The sequence below is a fragment of the Lutjanus erythropterus genome, chromosome 10 (assembly GCF_056507025.1).
Source record: "Lutjanus erythropterus isolate fLutEry1 chromosome 10, fLutEry1.hap2, whole genome shotgun sequence".
NCBI classification, from domain to species: Eukaryota; Metazoa; Chordata; class Actinopteri; order Lutjaniformes; family Lutjanidae; genus Lutjanus; species Lutjanus erythropterus.
Genome location: NC_139326.1, coordinates 38,885,568 through 38,913,537, shown reverse-complemented (window position 1 = coordinate 38,913,537; position 27,970 = coordinate 38,885,568). Strand labels below are relative to the sequence as shown.

The 27,970-nt window shown below is 39.3% G+C and overlaps 1 long non-coding RNA gene across 1 annotated transcript; it reads left to right on the top strand.

Annotated features, from left to right (window-relative positions):
* Positions 1 to 54: 54 nt before the first annotated feature.
* LOC146320851 (uncharacterized) lies at positions 55 to 27,812 on the top strand. Its single transcript, XR_014771512.1, has 3 exons — positions 55 to 133; positions 22,293 to 22,742; positions 27,771 to 27,812. It is a non-coding gene; the product is annotated as an uncharacterized LOC146320851 (long non-coding RNA).
* Positions 27,813 to 27,970: the final 158 nt, after the last annotated feature.

The following is a 27,970-nucleotide window of genomic DNA, read 5'->3' as shown; positions in this document are numbered from 1 at the left end:
GCTGCTTTATTATTTTAAATGTGTGTATTGCTTCTTCCTCTCCTTGCTAATTTAGAACATGCATGCTGACACGGGACCTCAGGAGTCGTCTAACAGTGCAGAGGGATCTGCAGATACAGAGGTCATACACTGGGTGAGTCCTCAGTTCAGGAGAGTGAGCTCTGTTGACAAGTAGATGGTGGACTGGACTAATGTTTTATTTTATTTTATTTTCATTTGCAAAAGGCAACATTGCAGAGTGTACAGAATGTAGAAGATTAATTTTCAAACTGATAAACTTGAACTAATTGTTGAAGTTTTAAAGTGAAATTCTTTCTCGTTCTTGCTTTATATATGACTTCAGGTGCTCAACAGTCCAGGGTCTTTTTGTATTTTTTTTGTATTGTATTTTGTGCTTCATAATGCATCACACATTTTCAGTGGGAGACAGGTCTGGACTGTTGGCAGGTCAGTCTAGTACCTGAACTCCTTTAATGTAAAGCCATGTTGCTGAAACACGTGTACAATGTGTCTTGGCATTGTCCTGCTGAAATAGACTGGGATGTCTCTGAAAAAGATGTCGTCTGGATGGCAGCATATGTTGCTTCAAAAAGTGTATGTAACTTTCAGCATTAATGGGGCTTTCACAGATGTGACAGTTACCCATGAAGCCATGCAGCCCCATAGCCTCACAGGCGTTTTTTTTCGCTGGTAACAATCTAGATGGTCCTTTTCCTCTTAAGCCCGAAGAACACGACATCCATGATTTGTGAAAACAATCTGAAATGTGGTCTCACCAGACCACAGCACACTTTTCCACTGTCAGTCCATCTCAGATGATCTTGGGCCCAGAGAAGTCTGCAGTGTTTCTGGATGTCATCTTAACTTGCTTTTGTAGATGCAGTGACAAACTGTATTTACTGACGGTTTTCTAGATTGTTCCTGAGCCCATGTAGTAATGTCTTTTAAAGAATCATGTTGATTTTTAATGCAGTGCTGCCTGAGGGATTTAAGGTCAAGTACTTTATTTTTCTTTTTCTTTTTGCCTTTGCCCCTTGCATGCAGATATTTCTCTGATACAGATACAGGCTGATTTCAGGATTTTATAGAACTCAGATTCTGCTGCTAGGTCTGCACCTCTGAAAGACATGGTGTTGCACATGGAGGTATCATTCTGCTCGAGGTCATGTTTGTCCTACATAGACTAAAAACTTTATTGTGCTCTTTTGTGTGTAAATAAGAAATAAGTGAAGTCCTTTATCCTTATCCAGGATTCAAATCTTTTATCTCTTCAACAGGAAAGAAATTCTGTATTGTGGGCACACCATCTGAAAAGTATTAGCATACTGTGGATTCCACATGATGTAAACACCTTCTACCATATTTTCAATGTGAGATTTATGAAGTTTTTTTTTTTTATCTCTTCCAAATAAGCTGCAGGTCCTCTGTCAGCAATTGCAGCCTATAGTGATAAATGGCTCATGTGGGGATAGTGGTGCTGTGTTTGCTCACATCATGTGCTTCTTCAGTGCATCTGTTACTAGACGTTTGTTTATAATGGTTCCAACACAGTGAGGGCATAGACAGAGAAGTGACAGTTGGAAGAAACAGTGAAAGAATTAATTATTAACGAGCAGAAGTTAAACTCATTTTACTGGTTTTTAATTTGTCCTTGTGAAGTTCAGACTTTTTCAGAATTTTTTCCTCATGGGGGAGAGCAGTGCATCATGGAAACAAGGCCTGTATCAGCTCTCAGGACATCACAGCAGCATGTGTCGTGTGTGTGTGTGTGTGTGTGTTCATGCGCAGATGCTGAAGGATGTGTTGGCTCTGATAAACAACCCCTCAGGGAGGATTATGGTCTGGCCCTGTGTTCATTCATTACTGTTTCCTCTTCTAGCTGCAGCCTAAGTGCTGCCTCTCCCCGCCCTCCAGTGATGTTCGCCAACTTTCCGCGCTCAACAGAGGATGTTCTTTTCAGGGTGGTGGGAGCCTAAAGGTTAGTGGTTCGGATGGCTCTGTGGGTTGGGAATTCCGCTGGAAGAAAGTGGATGATTAAAGATCTGCTTGCACTGATCTATTTTTTGCCCTCATTGGATTTTTACTCCCTTTTAAAACATGATTGCTTCTTCTAAAGGAGTGTGTTCTTGAATTTTGAAATGAATGGTGCTGATAATTTGAAAATGGACATTCCTCCACACTGAGGTCCAACTGTATGCACATACATATATTATTTCTAATATAATCAATTTTAATGGTTCTTTCTCCCCATTTTTGTTCTACTTATCATTAACAGTGTTAGCAAGGGTTGGATCATGTGGCACAATATAAACTTGTCCACTTTCTGAGATTTTACAAGACTTTTTATATTTTGTCCTTTTAAAATCTTTGGTTATATTAGGCCATTGTCGGTCATGTTGTAAATCCATCCATCCATTTCCAATCACTTATCTAAAATCGGGTCGTGGAGGGAACAGTTTCAGCAGGGGACCCCAGACATCCCTTTCTCTGGCTACATTAGCCAGCTCTGACTGGGGAATCCCGAGTCATCCTCAGGCCAGGGCAGAGATATAATCCCTCCACCTAGTCCTCAGTCTGCCCTGTGGTCTCCTCCCCGCTGGACATGCCTGGAACACCTCCCTAGGGAGGCGACCAGGTGGTGTCCTTACATGATGCTTGAACCACCTCAACTGGCACCTTTCTATGTAGAGGATCAGTGGTTCTACTCTGAGTTCCTCATGGATGGCTGAACTTCTCACCCTATCCCCAAGGGAGATGCCAGCCACCCTCCTGAGAAAACCCATTTTGGCCACTTGTGTCCGCGATCTCGTTCTTTTGGTCATGACCCACCCTTCGCCTTCTGGCTAAGTTCTCTTTTCGTCACAACAGTGCGGTAAAGCGAATGCAATACCTCTCCTGCTGCTCCGATTCTCCGGCCCATCTCACGCTCCATTGTCCCCATACTCAAGCACAAGACCTCGAGATACTTGAACTCCCTCACTTGGATTAAGAACTCATTCCCTACTCAGAGTAGATTATCCACCAGTTTCCTGCTGAGAACCATGGCCTCAGACTTGATGCTGATCCACATCCCAGCCGCTTCACACTCGGATGTGAACTGATCCAGCGAGCACTGGAGGTCACAGACCAATGATGCCATCAGAACCACATCATGTTGCAAATCAGTGAACACAATTATTAGCAATATTGGATTTTTTTTTTCTTTTTTGCACCTATGTGATAAAGTGCCTTAAATTGTCATGAATTACTTTTTTGTGTCAGCAAACAGATATCTATTTATACATCCAGAACATAATGACTGAGCAGTTTGATTTGTAATATGAGCGGTACAAAAGTACACAAGTTCTTTACTGAAGTAGAAGTACTGACATTTATGTAAAAAAAAATAAGACTTGTACGAGTAGAAGAAATGATTCAACTACAAGTACAAGTTCTGAAATGTACTCAAAATATAAAAGTAAAAAGTCGTTGTCTGATAGACATTTCTACTAAACATTTCTGTGCACAACTAACTGCAGCTCACCTTTTCTCTGGTCGAGACTCCCTGTCTGTCTGTCTGTCTGTTTCGTCTTTTACATTGTTTTCGTCTTTTTGCTTTTTTTTTTACAGTGTTGTCGTCCTCTTTTGTATTTTATGTCGTTTCTGTCATATTACATCTCCTACATCATTTATGTGTTGAGACATCTTTAACAGAATTTTTGTTTTGTGACATTTTTCACATCATTTGAGTCTTGTTAAGTTGTTTATGTATTGCTGTGTCTTTGAAGTCAGTTTCTTCTTGTTACTGTACGTCTTGTTACACATTTCACATTGTTTGTCCTGTTAACTCTGTCATGTGTGATAAGCATTCATGGACAGTGTTGGGCAAGTTACATCCAAAATGTAATACATTATTTATTATTAGTTACTGTCATTTGAAAGTAATTAGTTACATTACAATATTACTGTCTCTGAATTGTAATGCGTTACACTACTTTTGCATTACTTTTGAGTTACTTTTACTTTATGGTAAATTTATTTTAACAGAGAGAGACAGAATATCAACAAAAAATCCAGGAATAATATCCTCATATAAAGTTTAATTAATTGACATTTGATCGAATACTTATTTTCTCCACTGTATATTCAGATTCAACCCTGAACCTGAGGTGCACAGATTCACTTCTCCTCAACAGCATGTGGACTCACGGTTTAGGCTGCTGTTTGTAATAATAACACAGTAGATGACTCTCTATGACAACGTTAGCTTACCTTGTCATTGCTGGTGTTCACAGGGATTTTGTTGACAAGCTTTATGAACGTTAGCGATTCTACCGTAGATAGGGGGAGCATGTCTTCCACAATATACACTGCCACCAGTCTCCTCACTTCTCTAGCTTCAAGAAGCATGACAGACCGAGAGAAACGTAACTTTTGTTGCTTTGTCTTTCCCGTATGCTCGTCCCTGGTTGTCTTTCTCTTATCCACAGGTGTATCTCTCTCTTTTAACTTAATGTTAGCGTGGCACCGGTCCAGGTTACTAGTGCTTTTTTTTTGAAGTAGAGAGTTCCCTCAGTGTCGCACAGAGATTGCACTTGACTATTATGCTCTTGTCCTTTTCTCTGAAGAACTAAAAATAATGTGAGTATATCCATTTCGCAAATGCAGAATCCATGTCTGTAGTCATCTTTGCAAACAGGAAATGACTCTCGCGGATTTTTTTCCTGTTGTCGGGATGTCTCGCGGTGTTGGTGAATTCTTATAAAACAATACCTAATCGGGTTAAAATGCTTTGTAACGCGCGTTACATTACAGAAATTTTATTAGTAATGCGTTATATTACTGCGTTACAGCATATAGTAATACATTACTGTAATTTTGTTACTTTTGTAACACGTTACTCCCAACTCTGTTCATGGATACACCAAGGAATCATCTTTTGTGTTATTGTCCCATCATTTCAGGTCTTCGGTCTTGATTAGGGCTACAACTAATGATAATTTTCATAGTAGATTAATCTGTGGATTTTCTACATTACATTTTCTACATTACTTGATAAGTATTTTGGTCTATAAAATGTCAAAAAATAAAGAAAAATGTAGCTCAGTGTTTCCCAAAGCCCAAGATGACATCCTTAAATGTCTCATTTTGTCTGCAACCCAAATATATTCAGTTTACTGTCACAGAGGACTAACGAAACCAGACAAGATTCATATTTAAGAAGCAGGAATCAGAGAATCGACTTTTTTTCTTACAAAATGACTCAAACCATTTATTCATGTTATCAGAATATTTGGTGATGAATTTAATAGTTGACAACTAATCGATTAATCGTAGCAGCTCTACCATTGGTGGTGAGAAGGTGGCGTGCATGGGTGCAAAATAAATACGACCAATAATTCCACTGAATTGCATAAAACTAAAGCAACAAGTCTGTTGGAAATATATGGAGTAGAAAGTACAGATATTTGTTTTTGAATATAGGGAGTAAAAGTTAATAGTTGGCAGAAAAATGAATACAGTAAGTACGTACAGTAATAAAGTATTTGTACTTAGTTACTTCCCATCTCTGGTTATTTATATATATAAATATCTCCCCATTTGTGAGGGCCAGAGTGCATGACCTGTGTTTAGCTGTTTATATCTATGTGTCGGTTGTGTTGATTTGTAGTTTTACAATGTTGAGACTTGTGCTAGTGCCTCTGGGCTCCTACCCAACTGTTCAGAGGTCAGTCAGAATGACAGATGTGTTGTCAGGTCACAAGCTCTTCCGGCCCACTGGATGATTCGTGTAGCAGCCTGATACAGCCCTGAGCCCTCAGACAGAAGTGCGGGGTCCTGCAGAGGTTTGGAAATCACCAAAGAACTGGACGTGACTGGAAATGTTTCAGCTCAGGGGAATGTCAGTGTATAGTGAAAACAAATTGACCTTGATTGATCAAAAAATGTGATTTGCTTCTTGTTAAGATAGTTGTTGTTGCCGATCATTTTGATGATCTGATTGACAAAAGTTGATTGGCAAAAAATTTGCCTCAAGGCATTTTAGTAATCGAATTACTTGAGGAATCGTTTCAGCCCTAGTGCTGTGGTCTGACGAATCCACATTTCAGAGTGTTTTCACAAGTCATGGACGTTGTGTCCTACCAGGTAGGTAATCAGTACTACCTGGTAGATAACTACTGGTAGGTAACCAGTACTAACTTAGCAGTACTAACTTCAAAAAACAGCATCTGTGATGGTATGAGGGTTAGGGTTAGTGCCCATGGTATCATGGTTAACTGTCACAGTTGTGAAGGCCCCATAAATGCTGAAAGTTACATACAGGTTTTGGAGCAATATATGCTGCCATCCAGACGACGTCTTTTTCAGAGACGTCCCTGCTCATTCCAGCAAGACAATGTCAAGACATGTCATGCACATATTCTTAAAGCATTAATAGTTCAGGTACTAGACTGACCTGCCTGCAGTCCAGACCTGTCTACCACTGAAAATGTGTGGTGCATTATGAAGCACAAAGACCCCGGACTGTTGAGCACCTGAAGTTGTATATCAAGCAAGAATGAGAAAGAATCTCACTTTCAAAACTTCAACATCATCCTCAGTTCACAAACACTGACTGAATGTTGTTAAAAGAAAAGCTGATGTATCACAGTGGTAAACATGATCCTGTCACATCTTTTTTGGGACATGTTACAGGCATTAAATTCAGAATGAATGAATGTGTATTTACAAAAAAAAATTGTTAATCAGTTTGAACATTAAATATCTTTGTACTGTTTTCAATTCAATATAGGTTGGAATGTTTTTGTAAATCATTGCATTCTGTTTTCATTTATGTTCTACTCAATATATAATATATTTTTCTGGAATTGGGGTTGTATTAAAAACAGTGTAGGTCTAGGGATGCACTGACTGACCGGCCAGAGACCAGAACCAGCCAGTTTTCAGCATGACTGGCACTGACCGGTGACCCGCCGTCAGCGTCACATATCCGATTTTGTGCCCAATATTGTCACACACTTGGACACATGCTTGCGTGAAATTGGTGTCAGCAACAGAATATTTAATGGTCAGTGTTTTATTATGAATATCCTATTTATTTATTTTTTAACAATACAAGTTGCAAAAATGTTTGTGAATGCTGTCAGTTATAGTTCTTGGAAAGATTAAAAATCGGAATTGGCTAGAATCGGAAATTGGCAGGCCCGACCCTTAAAAAAATCAGAATCGGCCAAGAAAATTGAAAACGGTGCATCTCTAGTATAGTCCCAGTGTCACCAACCATTATATTCTATGTGGTCTCAGAAAGACATAAACACTTGTTTATGGCCAACTGATGATAAATATACACTTAACCAACTCACTGTGTCTGTCTGCTGGGCTGGTAGAGTACTGTACAATGGATAGAACAAAGCTTGTTCACTAAAAACAGCTGCCTGTTGGAGCTGGAAACAAGGGAGATGAGAATAAATTTCAAAGGCCAAAGAACAAAATAATGAGCTGAAAGAAGCTAAAAAGCTCTGTAGAGCTGAGGTGAGTGACAGAGTTGGGTGATGATGATTCTGAGTTCATCACTTTCATAGTAATTTGATCCATTGTTAATACTGTTAAACAGGACAAACGTGGAAACACCTCTATAAATTCCAAAAGCTGCTTGAGGCATTTAGTACATTATACTTGATACATTTCCATAAACGTGCAATAAATATGTGGTTAAAGGTTAAACAGTCTTCTTGTTAAACTGTCTTTTGCTTGTGCATCCCTCCATTTCTTGTAAAGTTACACTGATTGGTGGTATGACTGGCCTGTAGACAGCAGTAAGTTGTATTGTCTCACCTGTGTGCTCATGCAGGATTGGGTGCATCCTTGTTTATGAGCTTGTAGAACAAGATTTCAAAACCAAAATGAGGAGTCGCTCATCAAAACAATGCTCCGCAACCAGTGGTCAAAAGTGGGCAAGTTGAGGCAAATCTGTGTCAAACATCAGCCAACCAGATGGAGCTTTTTACAACACTGAGCTTTTTCACATCCAACTCCACTCCTGACTTATTATTAAATGCTTTTTCTTTTGATCACTCATCCAGATTCAGTTTCTGTTGTCATTTGCTCAAGTGTACCTTGTAATGTTCTTGGCTGTAAGTGAGATTTAGATGTTCTACTTTTTCAATGCCTGATTTATCCACAGCAGTATTGCTGAGCATAGATGTTCTTTGCAGGAACATACTCAATTGGGGCTGCAATGGATCACAAAATTCACAGATCGGATCATAAAATGGTTTTGAGTTATGGATCAAATCATTTTTCAGATTTAAAAAAAGGTGGGATCAGGAAATTACTTTTAAAATGGGCTTTGATCTGTCTGTAGTTATCATAGTCATGTAACATAATAATAATAATAATAATTATATATAATGAAAATTACACTGTAATAATAATAATATACATTATACTTTGAATACCACACTGTATTATACAGTGTAGTATACTGCATTATGTCCTATAGTACATATAATAGATAATTATACAGCTGCCCCGCTGAGCAGAGAGGAGCTGTGTAGAAGTTAAGACAGCAGATATCGCCAAAGTTTCAATAAATATCACAATCTTATGATCTGTTGCACACACAATGCCTGAAGACATGGTTGTTATTCAGTCAAGGCTATGTGACAGCTTCAATCAAAGAGATGTGCTGCAGAGTAAAACACAGCACGCATCCGTCCTGCCTTTCACTGCAACTCTGCATTGAGATTCTGGGAGTTGTGATTTCTTTAAAAGTAACAGCAACAGTAAAACTGTAACCAGACGTAACCATGCAGGTTACATGTAGCCCACAGTGTGTACGAGACACAGGATACTTAATACTAGAGGACGTCACTCAGTAGAGTGCAGACCTCCACCAGGCAACAGATGGTGAAACACCTACTGCAATGCCACCACACCTGCCAGATGCAATGAGTGGAGATTTGCCAACATTAGTTTGAGTTTGGCCAACATTAACATGACCCCTACATACATTGTCATAAGCTCAAACGTGATTTCAAACTTAAGCAGTCATTCATCACTTGTAGCCTCTAGCAGCCAGTTAAGAAGAGTGAATTATATCCATATATGGCCAAAACTAGCCTGAACCCAACCTGAGACGAAATGTCTCAATCCCAAACCCAGTACCAGTAGTGCTGCAAAACTCTGGCACACAGTTTAATCAGTTGGCACATAGAAATTAATTCTAGTATTATGGTTGTGATGTGGTTCATTTTAGTTGGGTGGTCATCCTTAGATGAGTCCTCCAGTGGTCATCTTTATCCTCCATGCATCTGGCCAGCTTACCAGTACTTTATACCCCTGTGTCTTTCTGAATGTCCATGTATGTTAATGTTGGAGGCCCTTGTGGTTGAAGCTCATGTGTTGCTCCCACAGCACCAGTCTGCATGCTGAGAGCTCCTGAATGATTGGCTGGTGACCTCTTAAAAAGAAGCAAAGTTCGCCACAAGTTGAATATGTTGTTGAGTTTCAACCAAAGAGTGATTTTTCTTTTCCAATCCACTGATTGTTTCATCTGAAAAGGTCAAACTATCCAGCTTGGCATTATGAACACATGCAGATCAAAATGCCTCTGGATGCAGTTGGATAGACCTACAACCAATCAGATTAACAAAACATGACATAGCTGTCCTTGGTCCATTTCCAGGCAGAAAGCCTTTCTCATATTACAGCTAAACTGCACACTAAAGTATGTTTCATCTAAGGAGAGATATAGGCAATGCAGTAAAATAATCTTGACCCATATTTGATCAACACTGTCTGGATTGATCTGAGTTTTGGGTGCCTGAGGTGTTGTGCTGGATGGACCTGCTGACTGGACACAATTGGACAGACCTACAACCAATCAGAGCAGCAAAATATGTGTTATGACTTTTCAAGTCTGGAGCAGTGACTCTCTATGTCAGTCATCATATAGAACCTACCCCATATTCATCTAAACAGATATAATTGACCTGAGGGGGGGATTCAAAGCTGACAGAATGGTCTGAATGGAGGGGTGGCAGACCGATCTGCCAGAGAAAATGAAAACATGAGTTCAGGAGATTCATCTGGTTCCCAAGCTAAAAACTATCCAGAGTTTTGGAAGAAAAAAGCAATGATGAGAAGAAAAATCTGATGAACTAAATTGAACTAAATTCTAAATGTATAAAGTAGAACATTTGCTAGTTTTTCCTAGTTTGACCTGATAATCTTTTTGAAACTCACATTTATCTTGCAACCCTTTGCAGGGTGGAGTACCACTGGCTTAAGCTGTCAGCATGCTTTGTGCAGAGAGTCACGCACCATTTCCCCTGCGGGGGTGTGCATACGCTGTCTACAACAGTTATTTTGTAGTTTGCTCTAGACTCACTCCCTGACACTGCAGTTTGTGCTGCGGACAAATCTACATCAGCACTCAGGAAAGAAGAAGAAAGCTTAATGTGTAAAAAGTAATGTTTTATAGTGGCTGTACGTTGCATTTGTGCAGCATGAGTTTTTTTTTTTGCTTTTGTGTTCTTCAGCTGTTACAGATACATTGGCTATCTGATAACTGGTGTGGAAGTAGAAGGAAAAGAAAGTGATTGGGCCAGTATGTGCAGCTGCAGATTGATGTTTCACATTTCAAGTAGCACACACTCGGTGCACACACTGGCTCTAGTTCTGTAATAGTGCAGGTTTGTGTGCTGTCATGCCTGTTTGTGGAGCCCATCACAGTAAATATACAACAAGCCTCAGTTCTCATGCTGTCTTTGTGCCATCACAGTATAGAACAGATGTGGAGACAGAACTGGTCAGAGGTTTCATCTTTTCATGGATGAGGTTTCCCCCATTCATGGGTTAACTGGAAGGTAATTCCACCTGGACTCACTTTACTCATCTTTTGAGGCTGCCCTGTAAATCTTAGACATAAATTCATTCCATGCTGTGGTTGTGGTTTGTGGGCTTTTGAAGGCAGACTCTGACTATATTTAAGGACAAAATAAAGGATGAAATTAGGGCTGCAACTAACGATTATTTTCGTTGTCAAGTAATCGGCTGATTGTTTTATTGACTAATAGTTGTTTGGTCAATAAAATGTCAGTCAGCTACAGCTGTGTATCGGTAAGATTCTGGTAATACAATATGTATCACGATTCAGTATATCACATGATATTGTGATACGTTATAGTTTGAAGAACACACCGATTTCAGTTAACAAAGTTTACTTTTTTATGCACTCTGAACTCTGAAGATGAATACAACACTGCTATTTAGTGGTCGGGGGTTTAAACACAACACAAATTAACGACTGCCACATATCTTTGCATTTATCAGAATATCACGATACAGTGTTTTGAGAGTCGATGCAGTATAGAGGAGTAAAGAAACCAAAAGGTATTCACATTTAAGAAGCAGAGAATTTTGACTTTTTTCTAGGAAAAAACAGAAAACGATTAATGGATTATAAACATCTCTAGGTGAGATATTTCATTTTTTAATCAAATCTAATTCCTGGCCGAATGGACAAGGCTTAAAATTAGCATTTAGAATATCTGGCCCATACTGCTCACTAAATAATGAATAATGAATATAATGTAATTATAACACAAGAATAAAAAAATATATAGTTGGGAAACAAATTCACACATACTGGAAATTGTACACTGTCTCCAATGCACCTTTCCCACATGATGTAATGCCATGATAAATGTGAGTCAAAAGTGAGGCTGAGGCATCAATATGTGAATGTAAATATGAGGCCAAATGTAGATTATGTGTTGTGGGTACAGATAATGTGAGGATTATTTTCTTTAAACATGGAAAGATTTAAGACAAAATGTTTTCAGCTGTTTGGCTGAAAATGAAATTTCACTCCTAGAAGAAAAGTATTTTTTTTTCTTACTAGTCATAAAGTGAACCTGGTTCCCCCAATTCTGACCTCCACAACCTCACTTTCTACAGAACTGTTTCATTGTCAAACTCCTGTCTGTTTCCAATCATGTCTCCTCCACATGATCCTTTTCTAATGCAGAAATTAGCCACTCTCAGGTTTCGTGCGTAGGGGACATTGTATGTCTTTTCAGTGTATTCCTAAATCCACATTTATGTGGAAGATATTTGCATAAAACCAAACAGGTAGCAGAGGTCTTGTGTTTCTGTTGCTTCTTCTATGTCCATCTAGTCCACAACTTATTTTGTGAATTCTCCAAATCACAGATGTAGTCTGGTCACCAATCTGGGTTACAAACTGCTGCCTGTAAAACTCACCATGCTTTTGGTGCCCTGCCAAGATTTGGTCAACTCAATATATTCTTTGTTTTTATTTATTCTAATTAAAATATAACTATGGAGACTCCTTTGCTTGCCAGTTGTGTGAAAAGAAAAGGAAATTAAACCTGAAGAAGTGCCTGATTTTATTTCAAACTTAATGTGTATTGTTCCTCTATAAAATATATGCAAATTATTCACAAATTTTCACATTTTGACTTTGGACCCAGTGTGCAGTGACTGTAAGGCAGCAGTTTTTACTCTCACAGTCAGTGACCCTGTGGATGGTCATTTCAATCACTTGGTCCACACTGAACTGTCTCAGCAGTTGTTGGATGTTCATGCTGCCCCCAGGAGGAATTATAAGAGCTTTTCATGCAGCACCATGATCGGGTCAAATTTTCACTTTGTCCACTTCATCCCCAGATATTCCCATCAGCCACAGCTGCACTTTGTGTCTTTGCTAATTAGCAATTTTTAGCATGCTAACATTTTAAACTAAAATGCTTCCCCAGACATTTCCCATCAGCCTCAGATGTACTTTGTCTGTTGCTAATTAGAACATGTTAACATGCTTAATTATCAAAAATTAACATACTAACACTTAAAACTAAAAGATTTCCTCAGATTTCCCATCAGCCTCAGCTGACTTTGTGTCTACTGCTAAATGACAAATGTTAGCATGCTAACATGTTAAACTAGGATTCTTCAGACATTCCAGCCGTAGCTGTACTTCGTGTCTTTTGCTAATTAGCAATTATTACCATGCTAAACTGAGATACTTCCCAGAGATTACCTACTAGCCTCTGCTGTACTTTGTGTGTATGATTTATTAGCAAAAGGTAGCATGCTAAACTAAGATACTTCCTACAAATTTCCCATCAGCCTCAGCTTGTGTCCTTACCACTGTGCCAGGATTCCAGAGAGAGCCTTGCTCTCGCAATTATTTTAGATGTAAATTTAACATCATTCAGCCTTAGTAATGTTTCTTACAATGAGGGTATATAAAGCCATCTCTAGGCTACACTTGGTCAGTGTGTTTAAAAGAAACTTTTTGTATGCATGTATTTTTAGAATATCTGTCAGTCACTGTCCACCAGATGAAAGTTACATTTTAGGCTACGCAGAAACAGTCATTACTCAGAATGAACTGTGAAAGCCTTCATTGTGACTGTAGCTGCAGAAATGCGGAGCAGAAAGATTAAAAGAACCCACAAGAAATGTAGTGCAAATCTGTTAGCGTGTGTACAGTGGTGTGAGTCGAGGCTCCAAGGCCGGCTGCTTGTCATTGCTTGGCAGAGGACAACTGCAACAGAGCGTACCTTTAAATTGGGGCCGCAGATGTCTGTGCTCTTTTCAATTGGCAGCGCATATCTATCATCTGCGACCTCAGCCCGGTTAGGCCTCAGATCATACTCTGTGGCCTGTAATTTGGTGAAACCAATTTCAGCTGAATACAGACTGTGTGAGAAAAGAAACATTACTACAACGATACCAATACATATAATCTGATCTAAGCAGCCATTCAGTCTGTGTCCTTTTCACACCTGACCTAAACCTTCCCTGAGAAAACCAATCATGTCCTAACCCAGAGTTGTAATAGAAACCACATGTTATATATTGGAGTGAGTCTGGCGGCTGTTGACAGAGTTATCCTATAGAGCCAGTGGCTCTGACAGGGTTGGACTGTGTATATTTGTGATGGGACTTAAAGCCGTTTATTTGCTGAGGGATTTCACTCTTTAACACAATATATATCCAAGCAATGAGAGCCTCATTGAAGAGAAACACTCTTAATGTGATCCCCTCACTCTGACTGGAGCTGATGTTGTGACCACAAATTCTCCTTCTTACCTCTGATCCCACTGTTTAAACCCTCGGAGGACCCCGTCACTCACTCTGCTTTGATTGAGGCTGCTGTAGGTCTCCTCTGTAATTCGTCTATATACTGTAAATCAAACTACCATCAGTGAGATGATTAGCAGATTGTTGCTGTGGTTTTATGCTAGGAAGCCTCATATTACATGAAAGACTTCTAAGGCCCGCCGATGTAATCACTCCAACAATATATTATCATGGATAATTGTCTTAATTATCTTTGACATAACTAATGTGGTGAAACTTGCTGAAAGCACACAGCTTCGGTGTGGCTTACATCTGGAAAATCAGGTTCAGATATCCCGGGTATTTGAACTTCTTGCATTAAAGTTTTAAAAGTTTTAAGTCTGAGAAATACGTCATTTTAAAAATGGAAAGTTATTGTAGTGACTGGGTGTGACTGTAGTTTCATATTTGATCCAGCTTTATATAAAAGGCTGCAGGATAAAGGCAAGTGTTATTGTACTGGTCTGAGTGTGAAGGCCACACTAACTTGTACTTTTTAACTAGTTTGTCGCAATAAATTCACTTCTTTTTTCAGTTGCGCCAACTCCACTTCCATCAACCATCCACAAAACATTGGCACAGAGTGTCATTTCATTTAGTGCAACATCTGACTAAAAGAATGTCTGTCTGCAGGGCTGCACAGCTAAGAGCAATATTATCAAAATCCCAGTATGGCCAACTGCAGTATCCAGATCTCAGAGTCCTGCAGTTGTTTGCTGAAGGAAAAGTGTGACAAAACACTACTGTAATGCTGCAGAGATGCTCTGGCCTTTAAATCTTGTTCTCCAGATGTAAGAAAAAAGACCCTAACATATTTTTTCAGTGAAAATGAAAATTGTGATGTAAAAAGGATCATTCCCATTAATCGTATTGCATATCGCAATTTCAGTCAGAATGACTGCAGTGTGACAGTTTGCATCTGCACCAGTTTCCTGCTGTTTTGGATTTTGTCCAAATTTGTTTTTTGCTGCTCGTCCTACAAAATTCTGACCAATCATTACCAGATTTGGTACAGCACATCTCTGGATCAAGCTGGAAAAAAATTAGTTCACCAGGGTTTGATCATTTTTACAGTTTCGCTATAGCTGGTGCTTAAAGTTTGCTCAAATGTTGCAGGCAGGGCCTATACAAAAAAGTTTTGTCTCATCACTTTGTGCTAGCATCCACTTTTAATGAACATACATTTCAGATTGCATACTTTTTCTTTTTACTTTTAGTATGCACTGCAGCTGCCTTACAAAGTACATGCTATTGTATGCAGTATGAAAACAATTGGGACATACTACTTCCCCATAATATTGTACCTTAAACTCTGAACCGCTTACTCATACACCCGATACAAAAGATTGTGTGTCAGAATAGCCAGAGAAGCATGCTGGCTTGCATACTGCAAAATCTGGCCAGATTCAGTAGGACATCCTGGTATTTTTAGAATCCTGCATTTGACAAACTATGAATTGGGACATTCAGGATCTTTTTCTGGAATACTAAATAGTATGGTAGTATGGGTATTGGAAAGTACAGATGTTGTCTGACTGACCATGACAAGTTTGGTGCCATGTGGCCAATAGGTGACACTGTAGCAGCAGCATCTAACTAAAGGAAAGAATCTGTTGATGTGTGGATGAATCTCTGGATGTGTGTGTGTGTGTGTGTGTGAATGAGTGTCCTCCCCCTATCTCGAGAGCCGTGCATCCCTGTAACTTCACACTTGAAGAGTGTATTGCCCAAAGGAGCGGTGATTTATGATACTGTCATACACCTGCATCACATCAGCTCTAATAGCCCATTTCTGAATTTGACTGTGTTAAGTTGTTTTTAGTGTTACACACAGCTCCAAGAATAATTTACAGGAACATAGAAGTAGACATAAAGCTAAAAACAAGGAGTACAATGCTGACAATCCATCAGAAATAATTATGGAACTATTACATACATACAAGTAAGCAGGAGATAGCTAATAATGAATGTATTTCACATTTTTCATCTTATTATAAGCACATTAGAAGTGTTTGATGGCGTTCTGTTTTAGTGCACCGTCTAACATTCCATTTCTTTTCACCTGCATCTCTTCACCTTTTGATCCTGCAGTGGGTCATGGATGATTTGACTTTAACATACATGGATTGATGCCAGTGGGGAAAGATGTCCTGAAATGCCTGAGTTTATGGAGGCAGCAGTATGTCATGAGGCTTTGATGTGACAGCAGCAGTATCTTTCCTGTGTACATGAGATAAGCATCCGTCCTCCTCAGGGCTGAGAGAATAGTTTGGGGTGTGGCAGCATGTAGTGTGGTGTGTATGGCAGCAGAGTCCTGGGTGTGTCTCTGTTGGCTCTATGAGGGACAGCTGGAGGAGGGGAAAAGCCTGCAGCTCCTGCTCTGACAGGACCAGTGGGCTGCATATGGGCTCTGGACTCTGCTTGACTTGAGCACAGCTGCAGTGAGGGAGGACATGACATGCTGTAGACATGTGGATTACGTTAACCTGCGTGCTGTGCTGCCTTTGGCTGCAGGACCCTCTCCACATGGGACTGACTGTGGATGGGCAACAGACAGATATGGTATGTACTGTAAGGGATGAGTTAGACTGCAGGGATGCAGGTTGAGCTAGAATGAATGAGTAAGGAAGAGATTTTCAGGAACACACAACATCCTTCCTTTGAGATAAGTTGGTTTTATGTTCTGATCGCTACACAGATCATGTTTCAAATGTAAGTAAAATGAAACTGTTCTTGCCATGGAGGAGTAATTTAGGTATTTTGTAATGGTTCTTTGATACTCCAGCCAGTAGTAAACGCCCTTTATTCGTCGAGGCCTGTTTAAATCGATCCATATGAAGCAACTTGCTTTATGCCAGCACATATGTGCAGTTGTAAGCCTTTTGGTCTCTGATCAGATGTTCTCTGATGATCCTAAACTGCATGCACAGAGCAAGAGCATGTGAGCCGATGTGAAAACTCGGTGCCGGAAATTCTCCATCCAAGCAAAACAACAATGTGAGGGCAACTCGTAGAGCTCAGATGCTGCTAACCCTGCTGACCTCCCTCTGCGCCGTGCACACATCTCCTTCCACAACCCTCCTCCAGCAAAAATCCTGTACTTGGTGTTTCCACAAAACCATCCTGCTTGTGTAAAGCTCCAGATGATGGAATATGTTTGCCCAGCTGTGTAGTTCAGCAGAGATGATCTCATCACATAGAAGTCTAGAACTTGATTTATTGTTACGTCGTACAAGTTTTGTCTTAAATGAAGCTTTGCTGTATATACTTTGTACACTTATTGTAGAATTGTGGTCCATAGTTTGAGACAGACATTGCATTCGCCTCTCAACACCATCAGTTAATATATGACTGTCAATTTCACAGTGACATTTGTAATTTGCAAGTTATATACATGAATACTAAAATCACTGATTTACCAGAATGTCTTGTTGGAATTTACAGTTGTTGTCACACCTGCAGTTCAGTTCATTTGGTCCAGAAAAGGGGAAAATAAGTCATTGTTGTCTTTCAGTTCCTGCCCACTGGCTTTTACAGAAAATACTCCAGTGGGTTGCTTTGAAAGACAATGTATGAAACATAGAAGTGTGCGTCCTCTTCTACAATGTCCCACTGTCTAATCAAGACAATAGAAGTATCTTGACTAGTTGTCATTGCTGCCCTCTGGTGGTCAGGAGTATTAATTACTGCTATCAGTAATAATGGGTATAATGATAAATCATTTTTGACAGTTGTCTTGTCCCTCACTGTACTGCAGCAACACTAAAATAATATAGCCATGTGTGCATTTAAACATCACACTACTTTGGTAAGACTGCATATTAAGAAAATGTTTAAGAAACTTGTTAACAGTTTATAGACTGTAAGAATGTTAATAAGTCTTATGAGTTTCTTATAATAGCATAATAAACACATTTATTGGGTTAAACAAACTTTGTATGTATGTCATTTGTTTTTGCTTTATGAAGATTTCTGCATACTTAATTATGCATTTATTACCAGTGAACTGTGCATTTACTAACAGATAACTATGCTTTTGTGGGTATGTGATCTAAAGTGTCAGCACTTCTCAAGGTGAATGCATCCTTTATTATGCACTTATTAACAGGTAACTATGCATTTTGGGGGTACCTGATCTAAAGTGAGAACAATGCTTGAAGTTAATTAATCCTTTATTATGCCTTTGAATTATGAAATAAGTTAATAAGTGTATAATGATTAATTAACCTCATAAGCATTGTTCACACTTTAGATCAGGTACCCCTCAAATGCATAATTAACTGTGAACAAGTACATAATTAACTGCTAAAAATGCATAATAAGGTATTTAGAAAACTTAATAAAGCAACAACAAAAGCTTAGTAAAGGTTTAACAATGTCAGAATAGTAAGTTAGTTAAAGTCATTGTGTTTGTAATGCTATTATAAAACATTATAAGAAACTGACCAAGCTTATAACATTTTAAACTGTTAACAAGCGAGTTGTAAGTGCTTATAAAACTAACAACAATCATGTTTAGAATGCTTTTAACACTTACATAACCATCTTAACACATATTAATGTTTACCCATTTTACAAGGGCCTTATTACTATTAACTGATGTTTATTACAGGCCCCTTAATATAAAGTGTTACTGTTATTTTCCTAATAACTAATTATTTTTACATAAAACCCTTGATATAAGACATCCAAGTACTAAATGTGGCCAAGTGTCAGTATGTATATAGAGGGTGGACTAAGAATGGACCCCTGTGGCACACTGGATGTTAAAGGGGCTGATAACGAAATGTGATGAAAACACAGTGCTTTTTTTTAATTTTGCACAGTTCATCAGAATCACCAGTCACATGAAAAGCTATAAAAGCCAGAAGCAAGTAAAATCCCATGTCACTCTCTGGAATCTCTATCGAATCACTGTGTGTTTAGTTTGTGGATGTGGTGTGTCTCCTCAGCTTCACTGTAGTCATGGTCCTTATGCTAGTGTTGGTTCAGGATTTGCTTTGTTTTTGATTCTCAGTTATTTCATACAGTGGTCCCAGCCTGTCAGAGCAACAGTGATGATGAGCAGTGTGGGGAAGATTAGCTGGACAAATAGACTCAGGTGCAGAGCGATCAAGTGTCCGCTCACTTTGAGAGCTGCACCAACAATGGCAGCTTGTCCAGGATAAAGGGGCATTGTGTGCTGCTGAATAAGGGGAATTTGTGCCTGTGCTGCCTCTGAATTCTGCCTCGTCTTTATGCTACTCAGCTGAGCATCACTATCTGCTCTTTTTTGTATCAGGTGGTCTTTGAAGTCTATCAGCTCCAGACTTGTATTAGTGAGCTGCTTTGGAAATCATGACACTGTCAGATTCTTGAGTTCTATCAGCACATGTACGCAGTGCCTTACTTTCTAGAATATTATACTTCAATTTGAGCTTGGGCTTTTAAACAGCAATGATATGAGCATCTATCTTATGTGTAAACTTGTCTTTTTTTTCCTCATGGGAGAGCATGATATTTCTTGTCTACAATACATTTTTGGCCTGGAGATGAAAGATAAGAGTAAAGGTCAGTGAATCATCAAAAACATTAGAAATAATCACTCAATACATATAGGACCAAAAGCCTTACAGATACCTTGTAATGGAGAAACACAGCTTGGCATCACCAGAATAATTTGCAAATGTGAATTATTATGGAATCTCAGTTCATTTTTGATTTCCAAGGGCATTATCAACGCATACAGATCAAAATGTCTCTGGATGCAGTTGACCCTTTGTTAACCCTCTTATGAACCGCAATTGTCCAGTCAACAATTAGCAACCGTAACTAGGGAGCAGCAGGCCTGTCAAGCCTTGCATTTCTCTACATGTCGAAGCAGGCGAGCAATACTCTGTGTTTCATGAGTCTGGACGATGGCATCTTTTTTTGTCGTCTGTCAAAAACCTAAAACACAAGCACGAATGTGTGAGTAGTGGATTAAACTAGGTCTTTATCTGCTCTAACATAAGCTGCTAATGTTAGCATGCTCAGCTAATGATAGCTTACTAGACAATAACCTTACCTCAAGCCAAACTGGTGTTAGATACCACTAAATCAACAAACTAATGGTGTATTCCCAGGGGTTAAATTGGGATTTGTTATGTGTGGGGTTTGATTCTGCACCAATCCACATCCTCCTCCTCAAGGTGGGCTGATGGCAATGCACCTCTCTCAGGCTCGGTCTCTTAGGTCTGATCAGGGTTGGCTTGGCTCTAAATACAAAAATATGTTTTTAAATTTGATTGGCACTGCCAAGTTTGACAGTTTGATCTTGTGCCGGACAGACCTGCTGACTGGAAACAGTTGGATAGATCTCCAACCAATCAGAGCAGCAAAATGCCTAACATGTTTCTTGTAAAATTGGGACTGATGATGCTTGTCTGTCATATATAAAATAAAAGGTTTTGATTGGCCTGACTATAACCAAGGCCGGTGGAATTCAGTCTGAATGGAATGGGGGGCCAGACATATCTGCCAGAGTAAATGAAAACATGAACTTGACAGATTTGTCTGGTTCTCAGGCTGTGACTAACTGTTTTGACCTGACAGTGTTGTTGTATAAATCAAATCATTATGACCAGTCCTCTGTGGACAACAAAATTCAGTCACAGGTTTCATGCCAGTCTGACTCAAAAACTACTAGTCGTGTTAATGTGGATCCCACTGCTTTTCTTTGCAAGAGCCACGCAACTCTGCCTCTGATTGACTCGGCTTCACTGGTTGGGTTGGTTATCCTTAGACCTGAGGAGTAAGATTGGGTTGGGTTAGGGTAGGAATATCGGAGTAGGCCTGGGTAGTATAGCTGAAAAGTCTATCACGACAGTGAAGTTTCATATTGGTAGATATCAATAATTATCGATTATGTAGCTCATGACTGACGACATGATTTTTTTTACTCCAATGGATGGAAGCAGTTAAAGTGATAATAAGTTTGTTGGAGTGCTGTTCTTAGTCTGGACGATATTCCTACAGTTTGCACACAATGGTGGTTTGATAGTTGTCTGTACATCCATATGCGGGGGGTTGGGTTGTGGTGACATCAGGCCGAGCATGACGTCCCACTCTCCAGCAACGCTTTACAGCTCCTCCACCTCAGCTGGCTCTGTGTGACACAAAAGAGGAGTGGTTCTACCCTGAGCTCCCTCCAAATGTCTCAACCCTTTACTCTCTGATAGTTGTCAGACTTAAAACAAATCCTAAAAACCACATCAGCAAGCTCACCTGTCCTGTTTCATCTGCACTCATTTTGCACGTGTCACTCACGCTGCTTCTGTTGTCTCATGTTTAACTTAACTAAACAACACAGACTGGCTGTTTGCACATCACTCATAGCACCTAGGGATATGACTGGCTGGTTATGAGCTAGTGCAGGAACATATGTGGAGTTTGTCTGTTAAATGATTGGTTGTTCACATGTCACTCATAGCATGCTCCATTATCAGTGGATATGACAAGCTGTCTATGAGCCAGGTTGTGTTTGTTTCATGCGTTCATGCTTGTTTGCATTTAATGCATTTAAGTTAAACTATCAAACATTTTATCAAACTGCTGTCTTATTTCTATTGATGATGTGTCTATCACAAATACATGTTGCTGTTGTTTTATTGCCCAGGCCTATATCAGGTAAACCAATCAGAGGCAGTGTAGAATGGGTCATGCTAGGAAAAGCAGAGGGATTCATAATAATAGAAACATAGGTTTCCAGGATGTTTTTGTTCTATATAAAATTGGCTGGACTTGGCAGAAGAAACAGACTCTGGTTCAAATTCTGTTTTGTGTTTATTTAAATCATGAGCAGAGAAAGTGTGTGGAGTGTGCCCCTACTTTACCTCTGTTTATACCCTCCCCTTTAATACGGAGAGCCAGTTTACTGTACAGTGGTTCAGTATTTACTGAACAAGGCAGCAGACATTCTGGATCCTTATACTTGACTTTCTTGGCAGCACTTACATTGAGGCAATGACTAGAGAGCGATGTTTTTAATTACAGTGAATGTTTGGGATGTTATACAACCTGCCTGCTGCCTCTGCGCCGCAGCCTTCTCCTCTTGTGCTGTCTACTTTCCACAGTGACACATGTAATACTGCTGAAGACACAACTTTTGTGATTGCATTTTCTGTCCTCTCTCCTCTCAGGATCACCTGTTGGAGAGACACCCTCTGGACTCCACCCATCAAGATGCTGCAGACCAAAGTCACGGCTTCATACTTGTTGATGAACCTCATATCATGTTGCCCACTAACAATGAAGACAGAAGAGTTCATGACCCTGAATCCTCTCCAAACATCCGAATGTTAGATGAAAATATCATCTCTCAAAAAAGTGATTCACTGGCACAAACGTCTGAAGTGAAAGTTCAGAATATTACTTTACTGAGGGAAGAAAACATGATACCATCAATGGCATCGAAGGAACACTGGGAGACAAACAGTCTTTTAAGGAACAACGAGGAAGGGTGGCATTCCAGCCTGCAGCGTAGGGAGTCATTACCATCTGGAACAGGGAACATTATCCATGGATCTGACCAGAGAGTCTACCGAATCCACAAAGGCCCAGTCGGTCCTATCGGTCCACAGGGAAGGAGAGTAAGCATCTCTTCAGGAGGAATTATTTACATGCATATTAACCCAGTGACCCTCTTTTATAAACCCTAAACCATTATTCTTAATCCTGCCCTCACATGGTATTTCAAAACTGAAAATGCAAGATATTTTCTTAAAGTGATAGTTCAAATCATTTGCAGTGGGGTTGTATGAGATCCATGAATTAGCTACATTAGATGAGGGGCAGCACGTTCCCAGTTTGGAGAAGCAGCAGGAGTGATTTTCTTCAAAACTTTTTATACATGTTTGAAAGTAGTAGCTAAAAATGTGAAAAGACTGAGAACTATGTAGTACTGAATTGTGGCGTTAGACCGTTAAAGGGTTGTTCAGGAATCTTTGGGTGGACCTGAAACATGGTTTGGTGCCATGCCGTAGCCATGGTCCCCCAACACTATATAAGCCCCGCCCCTAACCCTCCCCAGCCGACAGTTATGAACGTACCTTCAGTCTAAATCAGCCCAGCAGTTCACTTCAGCTCAGATCAGTTCCAACAACTTGACACAGATGACAAAATAATACCATCCGGTCACCGTCCCCTGGCTCTGGTGGCTCAAACGTCCAATAAAGCTGATAGATGGAGCGTCCATGTTTCACTTTGTTTTCAGGTCCTAGTGGTGTTTGATGCTGAGACATTGAAGCGGACATGGCCCCTGTGTTTCAGAGCAGAGAAAACTGACTTTGAGTCTTAATGTTATATATTTGGTGATTTTTTTTAATCATTCAAATTTGGCTGGGTGGTTAATAACATGTTTCTGTGGTGTGACAAACTCAAAACACACAATTATTGTTGCTTTACACAATCTTTATCTCCAGTAAATTTCCCTTCTACCGCTGCCTCGATAGGCTTGCTTGTGTTATTTTGTGGCTTAAGTCTGTGAGGTAAAATAACTGCTTCATTGCTTAGCTTCCTACACTGGTACTCCTGCTGCTGGAGGCAGGCTGACCAACATCTATGATAAAGTGTATTATACAACCCCACTTTAAATAATCCAAACTATCCCTTTAAAGAATGAGATGTTCTATAGTTTTATTACTGTCAACAAATCCCATGAAAAGACCAAGACCTAAACAATATGTTAGTCTGGCTCTCAGATCCACTGATTTCTAAAGAAGGTGAAAATCTTTAGAAACCAGTTACAACTTTATAGTTTCTTTTTTTTTTAATAAATAAGATGAGGTAAACAACCATCAGCTTTTTGAACCTCATGACATACTTCATGATTTTGCACTTGAGCTTCCTACAGACAAGTAAAGGTAAGGTTATTCTTATACGTTCTCTAACAATGCTCATTTAAGTCATAGCTATTCTATTTCTTTCTGAGAGTGAGATGAGAGGATGGATATCAATGTCTGTGTGGTAAGTACAGAGATGTAGTCAGTGTAGCTTAGCATAAGTACAGGAAGCAGAGGGACACAGCCTACCTTGCTCTGTCCAAAGTTTAAAAGTGCACTGATTAATAACTTTAAAGCCCACCAATTAGCAAATTGTATTTCGTATTTCGTTAAAAAATTAGGTTAAAAAAAAAAAGGTACAATGAAATATGGAGTGGCGTAATGATTCAGCACCAGGCCTTAATGCAAGATTATCAAACTGGGCCCTACCCATCACAATCAGACATACAGTTGTGCTCATAAGTTTACATACTCTGGCAGAATTTGCCATTTTTCAAATAATATGAGTGATAAGAGAAAAACTTTTTTTTCACTCATGGTTAGTGGTTGGGTGAAGCCATTTATTGTCAAACAACTGTGTTTACTCTTTTTAAGTCATAATGACAACAGAAACTACCCAAAACGACCCTCATCAAGAGTTTACATACCCCAGTTCTTAATACCGTGGATTGCCCCCTTTAACATCAATGACAGCTTGAAGTCTTTTGTGGTAGTTGTGGATGAGGCTCTTTATTTTCTCAGATGGTAAAGCTGCTCATTCTTCTTGGCAAAAAGCCTCCAGTTCCTGTAAATTCTTGGGCTGTCTTGCATGACCTGCACGTTTGAGATCTCCCCAGAGTGGCTCAATGATATTGAGGTCAGGAGAATGAGATGGCCACTTCAGAACCTTCACTTTATTCTGCTGTAGCCAGTGACAGCTCGACTTGGCCTTGTGTTTTGGATCGTTGTCATGTTGGAACGTCCAAGTATGTCCCATGCGCAGCTTCTGGGCTGATGAGTGCAAATTTTCCTCCAGTATTTTCTGATAACAGGCTGCATTCATCTTGCCATCAGTTATGACTAAGTTTCCTGTGCCTTTGTAGCTCACACATCCCCAAAACATCAGCGACCCACCTCCGTTTTTCACAGTAGGAATGGTGTACTTTTCATCGTAGGCCTTGTTCACTCCTCTCCAAATGTAATGTTTATGGTTGTGGCTAAAAAATTTAATTTTGGTCTCATCACCCCAAATGACTTTGTTCCAGAGGTTTTGAGGCTTGTCTCTGTGCTGTTTGGTGTATTGTAAGCGGGATGCTTTGTGGCATTTGCGTAGTAATGGCTTTCTTCTGGCGACTTGACCATGCAGCCCATTTATCTTAAAGTCTCTCCTTATTGTGCATCTTGAGTCCTGTATTTCAGCTGAAGTTATTTGTGTGTTTTTCTTTGCATCCCAAACAATTTTCCTGGCAGTTGTGGCTGAAAGTTTTGTTGGTCTACTTGACCGTGGTTTGGTTTCTACAGAATCCCTCATTTTCCACTTCTTAATTAGAGCTTGAACACTGCTGATTGGCATTCTCAATTCCTTGGATATCTTTTTATGTCCCTTTCCTGTTTTATACAGTTCAATTACCTTTTCCTGTAGATCATTTGACAATTCTTTTGCTTTCCCCATGACTCAGAATCCAGAAACGTCAGTGCAGCACTGGATGAAAGATGCAACAGTCTGTCAGGAGCCCAGAAACTCACTGACCTTTTATACACACACACTGATTACAAGCAAACAGATCACAGGTGAGGATGGTTACCTTTAGTAGCCATTCAAACCCGTTTGTGTCAACTTGTGAGCATGTTATCAGGCCAAAATCTCCAGGGTATGTAAACTTCTGATCAGGGTCATTTGGGTAGTTTCTGTTGTCATTATGATTTAAAAAGAGTAAACACAGTTGTTTGACAATAAATGGCTTCACCCAACCACTAACCATGAGTGAAAAAAAGTTTTTCTCTTATCATTCATATTGTCTGAAAAATGGCCAGAAAATCACAAATTCTGCCAGGGTATGTAAACTTATGAGCACAACTGTAATATGATGTAACGTCAGTGAATGAAAGAAGTGAAACTATGCAGCTTTAAAATGACAAACAACAGTGAAATGTACCGCAGTACAGAGGCGTCATAATAGCAAGGCCAGTACAGTGATAAACTAGCCTCTCTAATCTGGTGTTGGAGCATCATAACAGATTAAAGCATCATCGCTTTCGGAGCAACTTCTCATACGTAAAAACTAATGGGTCACAGCGCACCTTAACACAGATGAAAATACAGTAAACTCTGTGACGGCGAGTTCAAAGTTCCACTCTTTCTAAAAGATTAAGGATTTCTTAGGACTCATAAATGGACACTTACAGATTTGAACAGCCAGCATTACTTTGAACACTAATGTAAGACAGGTAAACTAAAAGTTATTCTGGCCTGGAACAGAAATTTCAAAGGAGGACTCCATGCCTGGAGCTCCATTATCAGAGTAACAAGTATTTCACCTTTACATGTTTCCTTAATGTCCAATGACATATCATGATCATTTTATGATTTATTACAGTAAATATATTACAGATTTCTCCTTAAAACCAGCTTTTTTTCTGAATGCTGTACAAATACACTTCAATTTAATAAATTAATTACATTTTAAATGCATTTGAAGGTCATTCCAGATTGAAATGAATTTTATTTACCGTGTATTATCCATGCATTGGACATCAAATTGATTAACATAAAATTAATTTGATTGAAATGTAAATATATTAATTATTTTAATTATATAACTAATTACTAATTAGAAGTGTATTACCTGTTATCTGAAAAGTGGATTAAAATATAGACTAAAAAGTTGTTTTTATGTACATTAATGAGCGTTGAATGGTGTCTCAAGATAGTCCAGTCAAGAACACTGAATGATTTCAGTCTATCTTTAGGAGTAGTAATGATATATCATTAGCATACTAACTACATTGTTAGGATTTCAAAAATAGCACATTTTTAGTACCTTGGAAAGCAATACAGAAATATAAAAAGAACAATTGCTGTTTTTTTGTCAGACTGTGAGCTCAGGTCTTTGGAGATATCTCTGTACAGGCATGATCTGACCAAACCTCACAACCTCACTGCCACACTGTTAGTGTTGTTTTTACAGATCTGTGCGTGTATGGATGAAATAAATGAGACTCAACATGTTAATCAGTGTGCTTTAAAGGCAAAAGTGTTGTTAAGCTTCTTTTTTAACTTTGGACAAGCTGTTCTGCTCCCAGTCTTTATCCAGCTATGCTAATCTCACACCTTCTCCTGCTCCATACTGCACTGGCATGAGATTGATTTTCTCATCTCGCTCCGTTGAGTGTATTTTCCAGAGCGTTGAACTGTTCAACCTCTATAAGAACTCTGGGAGTGCTGCAAACCTCACTTTGGGTGGTATCAAAATATCAGCATATACTTTATAAGCTGTTTCTTTTTTTCAATGCAGTAAGTTTCCCCAGAGTGGCTTATGTAATTCACCCAAATTACCTCTCTTTAATGGGCCTGTATTTTGGTTGTAAGTGGAGGTTATGGTTATTCTGTGCAAACAGTGTGGTCACATCCACCCACGTAACATTGACTCATACTGGTTTTTATTCAACTTGTAGAATTGCAGGGTACAGAGATTGCTTTCAAAACACATTGCATTAATGATGTCTTGAGGAGACCACAGTGACCTTTTCTTTCTAAGATCATCACGCTGTAGATGATGCCAGACAGCAGCCTGCCAGTTGTTGCCAATAAGCTGTATACATCTCTAAAAATAACTCGACGCCATATTGCTCTTACAGGGATGTGCTGGGAGAGAAGGCTATGTTGGATTTAAAGGCGACAAGGTAAGATGTGCATGATTGCAGTGCATCTTGTGAATTTTATGTTTTTATCATGATAAAAAATATGATGCGATGAGAAGACATGCTCCCTGTTCCAAGTATCATGTTTATGTATTCAAGAAGTAAAAACTCACATGTTTAAGGCCTCATTAAAGACA